Genomic DNA, 8,553 nt, shown 5'->3' with positions numbered 1-8,553 from the left:
TAAAACCAGTGGTGTATAAAAAATAAGGTGAACAAGAACACAGTGCCAGGGAACAACAATGTTTAATGTCTAAAAATATTAAAATACAAAACACAGTGACTATCTAAATCTAAAGAAATAAAAGACGGAGTTAAAATGCAGCAGGTAAAATGTCCTCTTTAAAATGCAGCAGCTAAAAATGTCCTCTTTAAAATGCAGCAGCTAAAATGGCCAGGCTAAAACTCTGGGCCTGGCCCATAAAGTGCACGTGTTGGGTCACTGGGCCGGGGGAATCCTCCGTCCACCATCCAGGGGCCTCCTCTCCTCTTCAGGTCAAACCTGCAGGCGGAAACTGGAGGAGAGTCAACTGTCCTTTTTTGTTATACCATTTTACTCAGTAATACCATAGGCACAAGAAACACCGGGATTGTCAGAGACTTACGCGGAAGGCTGCTGCCGTTTGGTTCTGCTGCTCCACTGGCGAGCCGGGGAGCCTCACCCCGCCTGTGGGTCTCAGTAGCCTTGGTGGGCAACGTTAGGGCCTTCCCCCCTCTCTCCCATTTCCTGTCAGTCCTCTACCTCTACGGTGCGCCCATAGGTACGCTGGGAGAGAGAGGGGCCCAAGCCGCAACGGCGCAGTTGCCCACCCCTTACCCACAGGCAGAGCCGTCAGCTGCTCCCCTCCCGGCCGCTTCTCCTCTGAGTGTGCTCCACTGTCAGTCACCGTCCTCCACTGTCCTCCTGTGTTCCTGTATCAACAGTTTCTATACCCCCCACCAACAGGTTAAGTCCGTCCTCCGGAGTCAGCCAATTGGTTGGCTCAGCTCTCCCTTTTTCTCTGATAGGCCACCTGCACTGTCCATCTCCCCTGCCACAGGTGTGTTTCACTCAGCACAGATTGGTGATAATTGATGCCAAATGGGCAACAGGTGTGTAGCCATGGACAAGCTTGAGACAATTAACAAAAAACCAAGTCTAGACAATAAGAGCATGCATAAATTCAAAAGGAAACACAACAAAACAACCCAAAAATAATTAAACACTGCAAACAAAACTTACACATGCTTGTAAGTAGGCTACAGCACTGCAAAGGAAATAATAAAGAAATACAAAACACTGTCTCACATGCCTGGCTCACAAATGCACACAATATCTGTGCAATTATTTAAATAAGGCAAAACTTTGTGATGTCGGTGAAGTTTAATATACTCATCAGGGTTGGCGTCAATCCAATTTTTTTTTTACATTTTTTTTTACAAATAGCCCTCACATGGTTGCACAGTGAAACATCACGATGGACGATGGCATCATCGTTGTTGCGTGGGGGTGGGGCAGACAGCGCGCAGCACTCAGCAGAGAGAGGGAGGCGGAGGTGCTGAAACTGAAACTGTAACTGTGACCAGAGCTGAGGCTATTTAGCCTGTGGTGGATATATTAATTAGTCAACTATTCATTCACTATTAATATGTTTCTTTACCACATTTGCGCATATTTGCGCTCACAAATGGACATCACGATGGTCCGATGTAGAAGGCTCAGAGGTCGATGGGGGTCGGCCCATCGACGATGGTCGATGCCATCGTCCATCTTGCCAACCCTTGATGCTAAATTGTTTTGTCTCACCCTTTCACAGGGCCACAATGAAGAGTCTTCAGATGTGTTTCCTGTTGGTGGCGCTGATCCTCCCAACTCTCTTAGCAGTCAAAGATCTGAACACTATCGAGGACTTGAGAAATACAAACCCAAGCCAACAGACGCTTACGCTTCTCCACTGGTTTTCACGTCATGTCAACATTGATAACAATGACAGGATTACTGGCATTGCGCCTGGAGTGGGAGAGTATGGAAGTCATAGGTTCTATAACAATGAAGGAATTTTACCACAATGCAACCATGAGTATTACACAATTGGCAATTTGAATCCCAATTCGTATTCGCATGCAAATGACTTACCTGAATATGTCAGAGAAAGATACATTAATGCAAAAAACCGGTGCGAACGAAACCAAGAAAATGCCGCACGAATTATCGTAGAAGCTCGTTATGGAGCCTCTCCCTCTACACAGGACCACACGACTTTCGTTGAAAATCTTTATATCACTGACCATTATGACCAAAACAGAACCTACCGGATCACCACGAGTCTCCTGAGAGATCTTCGGAATCAGAATATTAGCAAAAGAAGATCAAAGAGATCCAATGTTTGTCCAGCCGTAACAAAAACCGACTCAAACTTCAACTCCGACCAACTTAAACCCCAGCTCAAAGTTTACACTACAGAGAAAGGCAAAGCCATGATTGTCTGGAGGGGTGTTTCTGGGGAGGGGCTGACTAGCAATGCCTGGGTGGGGCTGTTCCCAACTGACATTGATCCCAGTGATCCATATGAATACAGTTCCTACATTTCTGGGGGATATCAGTGGGTCAAGGGCATGCAGTCCGGCTCCTATGAGACCTCCGTGCCTATGAATGCTGGACTTAACGTGAGGCTATTCACAGAGAAGTATGGTAATTCAGTCTGGAGGGGTCCGGGAATCAGTGACTCCTGTGGGAAAAACCCTGTGAAAATCAGTGGTTATGATGCCAGATTGCAACTCTACGCTATAAATGGCCACGCGTGTGCACGTCTTTTCATAAAGAAGACGTTATCCGACTGGAAAACAGTGTTTTATTATTCATGGGTTGGCTTTTATGATCGAGACCGCTGGGGCGATAAAAGTTATAATTTCTATAATTGGGCCATAGATTTTACTCAAGACAACTCATATGATTTGGCAGAGTACGACGTCTATCGCAGCCCAGTCTGTTACTATATCATACCCGCCAATTTTGATGTACGGTTCTTCATTGATAAAGGCTACAATAGATTAGCAGCCGCTGTATGGCCATCAACTTGTGAGAACGATGTTATTGGTTAAAGTCCCTGGAAACCAGAAATATTTCTTTATTATTTAGCATTTTGAGTTCATCACATCACAGGACCCTATGTTAATAAGCCACCAGCCAAATTTGAACGATGATGAACGTCGCAAAGTATATAAATTTAGGTTCGACAGCCATGGCAAAACTCATGAGATTTCATTATTTTTTAGAGTGTATTTTCTCCCGCAGACTGTGTGGGCATGTCCCATCTACAGCAGGGAAATTTCTGTCTCTCGGAGAGCGCGAGAGAGGGGGGAGGGAAACGGAGAAAGAGAGAAAGAGAGATGAGTGCACACACCGTGTGTGTGTGTGTGTGCGTGCGTGGCTCCGCGGCTCTGAGAGGAAGAGATCTCTGTCCATTCTTTGCCCCCCAAGCGCTCGCTGAGTGTCCGTCTCCCACTCTGTGTGCTCTCTCTCTCTCTCTCTCTCTCACTAGTCCCGAGAGAGAGAGAGAGAGAGGGCTCTGAGAGGAAGAGATCTCTGTCCGTTCTTTGCCCCCCAAGCGCTCGCTGAGTGTCCGTCTCCCACTCTGTGTGTTCTCTCTCTCTCTCTCTCTCTCTCTCTCTCTCTCTCTCTCTCTCTCTCTCTCTCTCTCTCTCGGGACTAGTGAGAGAGAGAGAGAGAGAGAGAGAGAGAGAGAGAGAGAGAGAGAGAGAGAGAAGCATAGCGCTCGACACAGCCTGGTGACGCGAAGTTACTCACAGACACACACACACACACACAGTAGGGCGAGTTGCGCGCGTGTACAAAGGTTATATAGAGCTTATGACGTCATAAGCTCCTGCATTTTAGCACCTCGCGCACTGCTGTCTTCAATGAGGAAGTACCTTGTAGAATCTTGTAGAAAAGTGTCGATTTTAAGGCTTTGGGTTGAAAGTAATGCATAATAATTTCTGAGGCAGACAGTTACTAACATAAGACCCTAAATAACATAGTTAGAACGTTTTTGTGGATTTTGGTTTCCAGGGACTTTAACAGTGTTGGGCAAGTTACTTTCAAAATGTAATATAGCCTACTACATATTACTAGTTACTTTCGTTTGAAAATAAGTTACTTTACAATATTACTTTCTGTGTAGAGTAACTTGTTACTTATTACACTACTTTTGCATTACTTTTACCAAAACAACAGCAGCAGCAGAATGACATCGCTGCCCCAGAACCATCGCGAAAAATAATTTCAACCGTCTTGAAGTCAGTGTAAACAATCCAAAATTCTAAATGTTATTCTTTTCCTTTGTTATTGTCATCTATAGTGGTTATTTGCATAAAAACAAACAGTTTGATTAGGAAATGATTGTATCTTTTTTTAAATATGTGCTTTGATTTAATAAAATGTAACTACATTTGTAACTTGAGTTACTTGATAAAGTAGGCTAACTGGTATAATATTACTGAAATCCTATAAGTAATAAGTTATATTGCTGAGTTACTGCTAAAAGTAATATATTACATTTAGGCTAATATGTTACTTTTGTAATGAGTTACCCCCAACACTGTTGGTTAATTACAACTGTTTAACCTTAACCTGTAGCTCAAATGCAGCAGGAGATATGCTTGCTCAAAGTTGTCCAAAAACCACACCTATTAGCTCATGATAGTGCCACCTTATAACCAATCGGTTTCATAATTTTGCTCCCTGTCCATTTGGAGTGCCCCTATACAAATGTGCCAAGTTTCGAAAAAATCGCCATAGTGGTTATGCGTAAACCGAAAATTAGCTCTCTAGCATTAGATATGTAAAGTTATATAATTAAGTAGATATAGTATATATATATGTGTGTGTGTGTGTGTGTGTGTGTGTGTGTGTGTGTGTGTGTGTGTGTGTGTGTGTGTGTGTGTGTGTGTGTGTGTGTGTGTGTGTGTGTGTGTGTGTGTGTGAGAGTGAGTGAGTGAGTGAGTGAGTGAGTGAGTGAGTGAGTGAGTGAGTGAGTGAGTGAGTGAGTGAGTGAGTGACACACATATGTGATACAGCTACAGTATGTATGTGTCTCTTATTATGGACTGAAGTAGATTGGGAAACTGATTGGACACTAACTAACTTTGGACAATGAATGAAAATGCTCAATTGACCTGTGAGGAGCTTGTCTTGTTTGTATGCTTTTAGGTTGTTTTTGTCTTGTTTATTTGTAAGGTTACATGTATTTCATTGTGTATGTTGCATTGTCACCATGTAAAGTCTGTTTTGTGGACCCCAGGAAGAATAGCTGCAGTTTTGCTGTAGCTAATGGATGCAAATAAAACTTAAACTTAAACTCAGCGCGCTGTGTCTGTGTGTGTGTGTGTGTGTGTGTGTGTGTGTGTGTGTGTGTGTGTGTGTGTGTGTGTGTGTGTGTGTGTGTGTGTGTGTTTCATGCTTGCGTGAAGGTGGGGGTGGGACTTTTCCACTGGGAAAAACCCACAAAAGACACGTGCCATAGACTTGAATGTAAAAAAGCAGAACAAAACAACACCAAAAGAAAACCATCAGTGTAACTACACCTAAACCCAAATGTTTGGTGAAGCCTGACACCTATAGGGTACTGAACACGCCTTCTCTCATTGGCTGGTCTCTTTTCCCTGTGATGTCACCCTTCACAAACCTGGTGACATGTACTGCCTCCTCTGAAATGGAGGATAAGCCTGAGTCTGTGTCCCAGGTAGGGATCACTTTGCCTTTAGGGGTCACACAACCTTGACCTTAAAGGACGGCTTTCCCGTGGGGAATATGAATATATATAAAATCTCACGCCCCTATAAGGTTTTCGAATCCGTTGAAATTTTTGAAATTGGTTGTTCACAGCCAGAGCTATCAACCATCTCTCACATATTTTTTGGCCCAGCCGACGCGTTTTACGTCAGATGGGCCAAGTCCGCCTTGCGGAAGTCGAGCACCTATGAACTACAAGTGTTGTGGGCCTGTGCCGCCATGGTCCCGCCTCTAGAGGTCCTCCACGCCCCTTCACAACTCTTGTACCAAAACAAAAGACAGCCATCTTTTTTCACCGCATAGACTAAGCTAGCTATTGTTAGCTCCCCATAGCTCCTTGCAAAGAACCATATCTCGGGAAGGGAAGCACCTCCAGACACGGGACTGGCGGCATTGGAAAGCTCGTCAAATTTTACATCTAGTAGAAGGTGCGTTGAAGTTACGAAATCAACGCTGAGCATTGATTTTGATTTTTGATTTTTTTACATGAAATAGTTACAACATCAGATGCGCGTAACTCCTAGGAAAATGCCTTAAAATGCATGATTTTTTTTTATGAAGACATCTCCCGACATATATACTACCGTTTAAATTTGGTGCAATTTGGAGGCAATTTTTATTTTATTTTATTCTTGTTCTACTAATGTTTTTATGTCGAAGCCTTCTTCTTCTTCTTCTTCTTTGACTTTTATGGCGGTTGGCAAGCATATATGTGCATTACCGCCACCTACTGGAGTTTGATATCAGCCAAATGCCTGAGGGGTGGGCGTGGACTCGAAGGCCACGCGAGCCCAGTGCATTGTGGGAAGTGTAGGATTTCGGGTCCCCGCACCCGCCCCTCCCCTCCATCCCCCCCCCCCCCCCCACACACACACACACAGAGTGGATTTTGGTTGATAGCTCTGGCTGTGAACAACCAATTTCAAAAATTTCAACGGATTCGAAAACCTTAGGGGCGTGAGATTTAATATATATTCATATTACCCACGGGAAAGCCGTCCTTTAAGCATCTCAAAGTAGCTGCCAGAGTTGAGGAACTCAGCCGTCTGGAAGTATGGCTGGTCATCATCGTTCTTCTTCAGGAATTTCAGCAGGCTGTCGTGGAAATGGTTGACCTGCTCTGCGGTCCACTGCCGGTCTTTCTGCGGTATCTTGACCTCCTGAGCTTACTGAACAGGCCTTCTCTTATTGGCTGGTCTCTTTCCCCTTTGATGTCACCCTCTTGTCACGGTGTAATTGCCTAGCTAGAGTGATTGAGGAATGGCTCGTTATGCAGACTCAGAGGAAGGACAGAACTTCCCAGTTTGAGTTCTCTGAATGTTTGACTCATCTTAAAATGTAGAGCAAATGACGTGGCTCTTTGATGTATTCGGAATGGAAGGTACTAAACGCAGGGGTCTCAAACTCACGGCCCGCGGGCCCGCCAGCGCCCCCTGTGCGGCCCGCGATGGAATTGCATTTTTTTTTTTTTTTTTACAATGCACCTGCTGAACGCAACATGCAAGATACCCGCTGAATAAGTTTCCAAATGTCCATGTCATTCTGGCCAATACTCCACTTCTGTTATATGTTATATCGTCTGTCCAGAAAAAAAAGTCAATTAAGCAACATCAGCCTTTCAGCCAACACAGTGGCAGAGCGGATTACTGAGCTGTCAAGTGACATTTATGATCAGTTCTAATTCTAACTGGAGTTCCAAGGGACAGTTGAAAATTAAGGTAACGCTTTAGAATACAGCCCGCAAATAAGCATGTAGTAGTATAACAAGGGGTACCAGGAGTGTAGTTATAGTAGCCTATAATTATAAGTATAAGGTATAAGGTATAAGGAGTGAATTAATACTTTAACTAGAGGGTAACAATATCTGTACTTATAGTATAACTACGGGTACCAGGAGTGTAGTTATAGTATAACTATGGGGTATAAGGAGTGTAGTTATAGTATAACTACGGGGTTTAAGGAGTGTAGTTATAGTATAACTACAGGGTTTATAGTATACGGGGTTTAAGGAGTGTAGTTATAGTATAACTACGGGGTTTAAGGAGTGTAGTTATAGTATAACTACGGGGTTTAAGGAGTGTAGTTATAGTATAACAACGGGGTTTAAGGAGTGTAGTTATAGTATAACAACGGGGTTTAAGGAGTGTAGTTATAGTATAACAACGGGGTTTAAGGAGTGTAGTTATAGTATAACTACGTGGTTTAAGGAGTGTAGTTATAGTATAACTACAGGGTTTAAGGAGTGTAGTTATAGTATAACTACAGGGTTTAAGGAGTGTAATTATAGTATAACTACAGGGTTTAAGGAGTGTAGTTATAGTATAACTACAGGGTTTAAGGAGTGTGTGTTCAGGTTTCTGGCAGCAGCAATTGATCCAAACAGGCAGTAATCAATTCTGTGCTGGTGAGAAGAAACTCTATGCTTTCCAGAGCTTCTTTTAGTGTGAAGGTGAACTAAACTGGAAATACTTTAGTATAGAGTCTGAGCAGCAGATAGGGGAGAGTGTGTGAGCAAACACACTGTAGGCTGCCACATTACAGCACATGACTGCACCTTCAATAAGGCTGTTCACTCTGTACAGCTCACTGAGGCATGCAAAGAAGATGAGCAGAAGCTTCAGTACATACAGTGATATGCCAGTTCACATAGGGAGTGGGGATTAATGATTAAAGTTGACATCAGACCATTAAGAAAAGAAAGGGAACAGATATGTTATAATGCTGTTTGGATGAGGATCCACTGTATACAAACTTGTATGCTTGCAGAGCCTAGCTTGTTTAAAGCCAGCAGCTCATGAAAGCTGAATAATTCAAGGAATTGTTATATTGGTCATACAATGTCAATATCAACTCACTAAAATAATTTAGTTGAAGCGATAAATAAATGTATTCAGTCATTATTTTTTTGCCCCGGTTATTGAGTTGTTGGATTATTTATAACTGCAGAAAATCTTTCGAAACAGT

Source organism: Poromitra crassiceps (genome assembly GCF_964638095.1).
Source record: "Poromitra crassiceps genome assembly, chromosome: 14".
In the NCBI taxonomy this organism is placed as follows: domain Eukaryota; kingdom Metazoa; phylum Chordata; class Actinopteri; order Beryciformes; family Melamphaidae; genus Poromitra; species Poromitra crassiceps.
Note: the sequence above shows the minus strand (reverse complement) of the source record.